Source organism: Triticum dicoccoides, unplaced genomic scaffold, assembly GCF_002162155.2.
Source record: "Triticum dicoccoides isolate Atlit2015 ecotype Zavitan unplaced genomic scaffold, WEW_v2.0 scaffold24414, whole genome shotgun sequence".
NCBI lineage: Eukaryota > Viridiplantae > Streptophyta > Magnoliopsida > Poales > Poaceae > Triticum > Triticum dicoccoides.
In genome coordinates this window covers 35,238-42,730 of record NW_021250513.1, presented here as the reverse complement: position 1 = coordinate 42,730, position 7,493 = coordinate 35,238, and the positions used below count along the sequence as shown (strand labels likewise).

The window sequence follows — 7,493 nt, the reverse complement described above, 5'->3', positions numbered from 1 at the left end:
CTGGATAGCAAGCTTCCACACGACCAACTCAAGGCTCTGTCGCCTGGATAGCAAGCTTCCACACACCCCTGTCCATATCTAATTCATTGACGATACTACAATCCTACAGGACTGTTCCTAATACACTCCTCCCATATCAAATCCAGTCTACTCCGACCTCTCCTAACATGTCAAAATCCACGGAAACCCACCTGAGACAAACAAAAAAAGAACTCCAATGCACTACCAAAGAAAACTTTCTATCACCTCAAGAATATGTGCAAACAATACAAATTTTGGTCTCAATGAGTTTCATACCCCTGTTTCGTAAGCATTTAACACTCACTTCCAATAAATTTGTCTCACTTTCTGAAATAGTTAATTTGTCTCACTCACTACAATAATTACGAACAAAAAATGATTTTCCATCATCAAAATGATGAGGGGCGCCATGCACCTCCATCTCACCTAATGCAACTCTTGCTACCACTGTCAACCAACGCTCACACTATACCTTCGAAATTCCATCACCATATGTACCCACACCGGATAATCTCGAAAAAAATCATTTCAACACTAACAATGAGGCCACGAGAAATAAGGAACCACTCCTACCACAAATATAAACCATCACCATTCCGATTGTGTTAGCCTTGCAATTTCAATCCATTTTCCCATAACATTTAAGCATCTGTTGAGGTGCCCGATTCTAACAAGGCATTATAAAAAAGTTCCGATCTTAGTACTTAATACGACATGCATCATAACTGCCATACATAAATGGATACATTATTTCAGCAAGTCCTCACATTTTCTTCACTCCCCATGTCAACTTAGTCGACCCCCTCGCATGCTGCTAAAAAGCATCCGGACCATACATCCATTTCATATGCATCACCCCTCAGGTTCATCAAATGCGACGCGCAGAACACTCTCCACAATGAACTTCCCATGGTCATCACATAAACGGAAGACCTCAAATGCAACCAACTTCCGAAAGATTGCAATATTTTTCTGCATTTCTCACGGTCAACCAGCAGTCGAGCATCTAACTACTGAAACATAGAAAACAAATACATTTTTCCAAATAATGACAAAAAAGCAGAAAATAGATTTACCTTGGTGAGTGGCCACTTCATCTTGTCCCCATCATACTGCCTGATTGCATGGGTCATACAAATTCTAGACTCCTCCCTATTAACAAAACAAAAAAATAAATCAATAACTACCAACATATAACACCTTGATCCCTGAACCCCAACATAGAAACTCGATTGTCCACCATTCGAATACCTGTTGAAAACATCAGCAGTAATCCTCGGAAACTTCCGTCTCCATCTTTCAGATGTGCAATGCCACTTTGCAAAAAACTCATTCAAGTAGCAGAACAATACATTGTGAATCTGCGATACTGCCTCCTGATGCATCATATGGCGTTGCTCCGCACCTTCAACTTCGCGGCACATAGGATCAAGGACATGAATCTCCTTCCTCAGCATGTCCCACATATATGCAGCCCAACCTTGATCAAGAATAACAAGGACAAAAAACTGCATGGTTTGGTTTTGGGACTTATTAGAAACCGCATATGTCTGTCTTATGTGACACATCAAACTTACAGCAAAACATAACACCTTACCGTCCTACAAGCCGTGATATCGTGCACCGTGTTTGCAAGCTGACACTGAACAGCCTTGATATGCAGGACTTTCTCCCCTGCAAGAACATGTGTCTATTGTGCGGAAAAAAAATCAGAATTCTAAATTGGCATATACAAACATGAAAACACATCACTCTAATTAACCAAAAAAAGATCAACCATACCACAGGGAAAAAACCAAATAAACACATATACTCACCGAGAAATCTGGCGCAAGAACTTCCCTCCACAACATCTAAGGGCTTGCTCCTTCCACGGCAGTGTCAAGCTGATAAAACCTCCGCAACACAAGAGTAACGACCTCATGATCAAGAGCATTCATCCCCAACATCTGCTGCTGGACACATCCAGCATTTACCCTCACAAGTCTCGGAACCATGTGCAGGAACCATACACTATGTGGAAAAGAAAATCGTCATGACAGTGACATGAAAAAGCAAACACTGATTTCAGGATGGTACCATATGCAACAAAAGAAAGCATGATCTTCAAAAAACTAGGACAATTTACCTGTCCCGGTCAAAATCATTCCCTCCAGCTATCCATGAATTGAACTTGCTCGTCAATGCTATTGGAGGCGGCTGCGGGAGACACCCCCGTGTCCATGGATCACCGCAAAAACTTGCAGATGCAACATACCTACGCTTTGGTAGCTTTGCTTCAGTTGAACTAAAATAAACAACATTTGCCTCCTGTGACTCATTTTCATGAAGGGATTGAACCATCTCGACGATATTTTGTGCATATATCGCAAGTCTGTCCAATAAGAATTTTTTTCTAATCAATAGGTTGATGCTCCACTACAGGATTGTTGTACACAGGAACATCATCTACATTGTGTGATGGACCCTCATCTTTAACAATGTAACCCACAACATTACCATGACATATGTATCCAATATCCTGTAGTCTGCACAACCTATATTTTTTAAGGAAATAAATATGCTCCCAACACACCCATTCTGCTTTCGTTTATAACATTTCGGCTCCTTTTTATTCTTTGCTCATTAGCCTCATCATTCGCATTGCTGGCACCTGACCAATGAGAAAAACAACTCTCACTACACATGCACATGTAGGACACAAACACCGGCATAAAAATGAATTGTGCCTACATACATAATACTAGCTCCTACCTTCATCATCAAACATCTCGAGCCTGCGTCCCACTTCACTCACTCCTCTCCGACGATCGCCACCTGCTCTGATATACATATATACAACAAAACTAGCATTCGCCACACAGCAAACAGAAAACATAGCTTCTATTGTTTTATCACAACATAAATTGACATCTGAAAGAAGACATCATTGAGCAATACCAGTTTCACAAATTGTAATACACTTGGACAACCCTTTTTTTGCACAGCATCTACATTGGTCCTTCACAAATGCAACCATTTTCTCAGCAAAGCAAAACATATCAGACTGCAATTGGTTACGCAGCAATGTCGTACTCAGTGTACACTTCACATTGTGTTGTTTCAGCATAAGGCTCAACTCCTCCAAGACCTGTACCACACACATCATTAGACGTCTGTATAATTGTCACACATGTAAAACCCACACACATACACATATCCATATATATTTCAAACAGAAAAAATACATGAACCACCCATACCGAATCATCTTTGCAAATCTGAGGAAGATGCTTGCTGAAATCACTCAGACCAACAAACCGATTCTCCATAGGATCACCCAGGGAAGTTGCTGGGCTTTTGTTGGCGCTTACACCGCCCACCATTGCTTCACGTTTTGGTGTCTCGAAGGACCCAACAACTGGTCGCTTCGATGATGATGGAATTGATGTAGCAACTCCACATGGTGGGCTCCCCAGAACTACACGCGTATAACACACCGAATCTGTAGGACGCACCTGTAAACATACATTTCTCTCTACTCAGAAACATATACTGATAAAAAAACTTAATATGCAACAGACAGATAGAAAATTCAAGCTCCTTACCGCTCCAGGGACATAAGTTACGACACCACGCTGATCACAACGCGCCATCACTATCATTTCCCTAAGTCTTTTCTGATCAAAACACTGAATACGAGGGAATACAGTATGCACCATGTTGAAAATCCCCGGATCAATGTTGTCCAGCAAGAAAACCTTTTCATACAACAAACAAATTGATCAACGACAGCAGAATAACATATTCTTAGATTTTTGGAAAGCATATCTTGCAGTATACCTGGAAGAATAGATGGCATCCAAATAAGTGAACTATCTGCGCCTTGTTCTTATACTCCACCTTCAACTTCATCACAGCTGCCATCAGATCCTGAAGAGCGTACTCACACCAATTGAATTGTGATATCAACTCTTGATTCGCCACAGCACCCTAAAAGTCTATCATCTTGTACTCATGCTTCATGCCAGGTGACAAAAGGTAGCCGATGACAAAAATAACAAACGATATCTGAAAACAATCCTTCTCAAGCTTGCTCGACTCTTCTGAAATATCCCTGTTTGTGAAGTCTTCTGCAACCTTAAGATTATTAGCAGCTGATCCATTCATTCCAATTGTCTGCTTAATAAACTCTATTCCTGCACACCTGATTTCACCATCCCTTCCACGAATAGCCCGATTGCCACAAGGAACACCATTTTTTTATGAAAATCCTCTGCTGTGAACAAAATCAAACGGTCTTTATCAATAGAAATTACACGCGATTTCACCTCCACCTTCCTCATAACCCACGCACTCATCCTCAGATCTATCTTTTGCAACAATGGCAGTTTCAGCATCCCCTCAAAACCAATCTCGGATACAAGCCACCTCTTGTAATCGTCAAACTTTTGGATAACCTCGACAACATGCTTGACTGATAGCCGTGAAGTCAACACTGGCTGATCCTCTGAAGCTTCTGATGACCACTCAACACCATCGAACGGATCTTCTCCTCCCATCTGCCTTCCACCTTCGGGTCCATGATTTTCGTCCTCTTCATCCATCTAAGTGCCCGAAAAAAAAGGAGACTAAATCTCGCCTCCAAAATGCAGACATTCGCTAGATCTAAAATGTATCAAGATTCAAACCACACTTACCAGTCGAGCTTAGAGCAAGCCCGCCAACAAGCACACCAAGAACTCCGCCCTCCGCTCCTCCAGGATCGCTTGGTGAGACCAGATCTGCGTCTCTCTTGGTGCCGCCTGCTGATGCGCCAGCTTCAACCGTTGTCGTCTGCAAAATGTGATTGATGAGAATCACAGGTAGCTCAGCAAAGAGACGCGGTCCGCTCGGTCCCATGCTACACACGCGAATTCAACCACATTTACCCCCGCATTGTAGCATGGACACCGGGACAGTGTCCAGCCAGGTGTTGTACATGCGTATCGGAGTTACTTCATCACCCATTTGTTTTTTTCCACACTGATTTTATTAGCTTAAGTACTGACATTTCATTAATACTGGCCCGTCCAAGCCGAACATACAACCAAAAGCTGATCAAGCCAACCCGAACACACACCCAAAAACTGACCAAGCCATAAACATAGACCTGACACGCAACTCCGCTACCGCTAATTATAAAGCCTTCTACTGGGCACCCATACCCAGCTAAGATTAGCACACCTAATCGCTAATCAAACACACGCATCATGCTTGAAGCTGCAACCAGTACAAGGATGGCGATGCAAATGACCATGTTTCCCACAGAAACAACCAGATTGATAGATGCGGGGTCCAGTGCGACAGTAGCCGGACGCCGGCCAACCACCGCCGCACCAAGCACATATCCTCCAGCGCCGCTTGCCGCCGCATCAAGCACAGATCCTCCAGCACCGCCTGCAGCCGACATCTGCGACCCATCCGATCCTCCGCCCTGGTTTCCGGCCTCGCCATCCGCCGCCTGCAGATGACCACCTTGATTTGCTCCCCCAATTTCGTTCTCGTCTGGATTGATTTGTGCCAATGGAGGTGCCGCCGGTCCAAGCGAAGCCAGATGTTCCGCGTATGCTTCTTGCCACCGGTGGAAGTCGCAACCATCTCTGCCGGCTGCATGGATTAAACAAACAAACAGAAAAAATCAACACTGAACAAGAAAAGAACCAGCTCCCAGTACTTATCGATCCAAAACCAACTCACATTGTGATTGCGGCACTTGTAGAAATGCTCCCCCGCGAATTGACCACGCCTCGCCACGAACGTCACCACTATCCTCCCGCAATCCGGGCAGGCGACTCTAGGCAGGGCCACCGGATCTGGGACTTGGTTGGCGTTCTCCATGAGCTCTACCTGCAGTTCCTCCTCTGGATTTTTCGGTGGCAAATGAGCAGATAGGTGCGCGGTGGCTGGGTCGCTGGGGTAATAAATAACTCTGTTGCACCTCACAAGCATCACTTCCCACCCCGTGACGCTAACGGAAGACACAAACACCGTGACCCGTCCGCCCTCCGTCTGTTCCTATACCTCTGGTACACATTGGTACATAACCAAACCCGCCGTCATAAACATACTACCGTCTGAGGCAGCTTCTGTTATGTACGTATGCCAATTCGTACCTCTAGTATGCCGTCCATGTACGACGTATAAAACATATAAATATCTGACAGCCCACATCCCCACAGCAGATTCAATGCGAACCGATACCAGGAGCACGCGTTTTCGGGAGCGCCTACCAATTTTCGATGACAACACCATATAGTCAACAGTTTGAATATACTATTAATCATGCTCTCGTTCTCCCCTCCGTACTCTTCATGATCAGCGCCAAGCGGGTAAGCTACCGTATTTTCAGTTTTGGCCGTTGCACAGTGCCCATATTTGCTGGCAAATAAGCAGCGTTAGCTCACGTACACGAGTCGGCACAGCAGTACGGGCACACTTGCCATCACCGGCCACCCATGTACTATCATGATAGAGACCCATCATGTGTACGACTACGGCGTGCATCAAAGCAGTATTTTTAGCGCAACAAGGATGAAAAGGGTTCAGGCCGGTGAGCCCATGCATGCTAAGAAACAACCCCCACCCCCACCCCACCCACACACACAGCGAGTCGCCGCCCCCCTTCCCCTTCGCCGCTGTCGCCAGCGGGCGCGGCCGGCCGTTGCCCGCGCGGCGCCCCGCAGTCTGGCGGTGGCGGCCCCCATTCTTCCCCCGGCGCTGGACCCCAGCTCGGGCGAGTTGTCCTGGCGGCGGAGCCCTTCGGTCGGCGGCGTTCCGGCACTGATCTGGATGGCAGTGGTGCGGAGGCGTTGCCCCTTGGTGGCGGTGACGGCCCATGGCTACCGGCGCCCGGCGGCGCCCGGATCTAGGCCCTACGGGCCCGATCTGGGTCGGGGTGGGCCTGTCGGGGGCGCGGTGGGTTGTTCTCCTGTGAATCTAGCGAGCTCCTCGCAACAGGGACGGCGGCTGTTGTGACGCGACTGCTGCAGCATGGCGGCGGAGCTTCACGGGCCCGTTCTGGGCCCGGCCGGACATTTGGTTTGGTGTGCCTCTGCTGCTATGCCCGGTCTGCTACCGCCTAAGCCGGTGGAGGTTGTTCCCTCCCTCGTGGCTGCGGTGCTGCTGGTCCTTGTCTACGGGTGTCTTGTTTGGATCCGGCCGGCCTCGCTTTGTTGGCCGTGATGAGACGACGGTGGTGTCCTCGTGACTGTGTTGGCGCATGTTGGTTGGCGGCGGGTGTGGTGGAGCCGAAGGTTGGTCCTGGGTGGCGGGCGCGAGGGGCTGGGAGAAATCCATGTCGGGTCTTGCCGGCACCAACGCAGCGATGCCTGCGGGTGCCGCCAACCTTGTTGAAGGGCGTCGGGTGACCCTCTCCCCCCTCTACCCTCCGTGTACCGGGAGAAATCCTAGGATTCGTCCGGGCAGCAGCGTCGTCATCGTCGCATTCCTTC

The 7,493-nt window shown here is 47.3% G+C and overlaps 1 long non-coding RNA gene across 2 annotated transcripts; it reads right to left on the bottom strand.

Annotated features, from left to right (window-relative positions):
* Nucleotides 1-306: 306 nt before the first annotated feature.
* LOC119345501 lies at nt 307-4,885 on the bottom strand. Of its 2 annotated transcripts, XR_005167060.1 has the most exons (12): nt 4,701-4,885; nt 3,844-4,607; nt 3,609-3,761; nt 3,264-3,518; nt 2,776-3,151; nt 2,597-2,674; nt 2,150-2,395; nt 1,839-2,034; nt 1,619-1,711; nt 1,273-1,529; nt 1,098-1,173; nt 307-993 (listed from the first exon to the last, which is right to left on the bottom strand). It is a non-coding gene; the product is annotated as an uncharacterized LOC119345501 (long non-coding RNA). The 2 variants fall into 2 exon arrangements; XR_005167059.1 differs by having other exon boundaries at nt 307-1,173.
* Between the last annotated feature and the right edge of the window lie 2,608 nt (nt 4,886-7,493).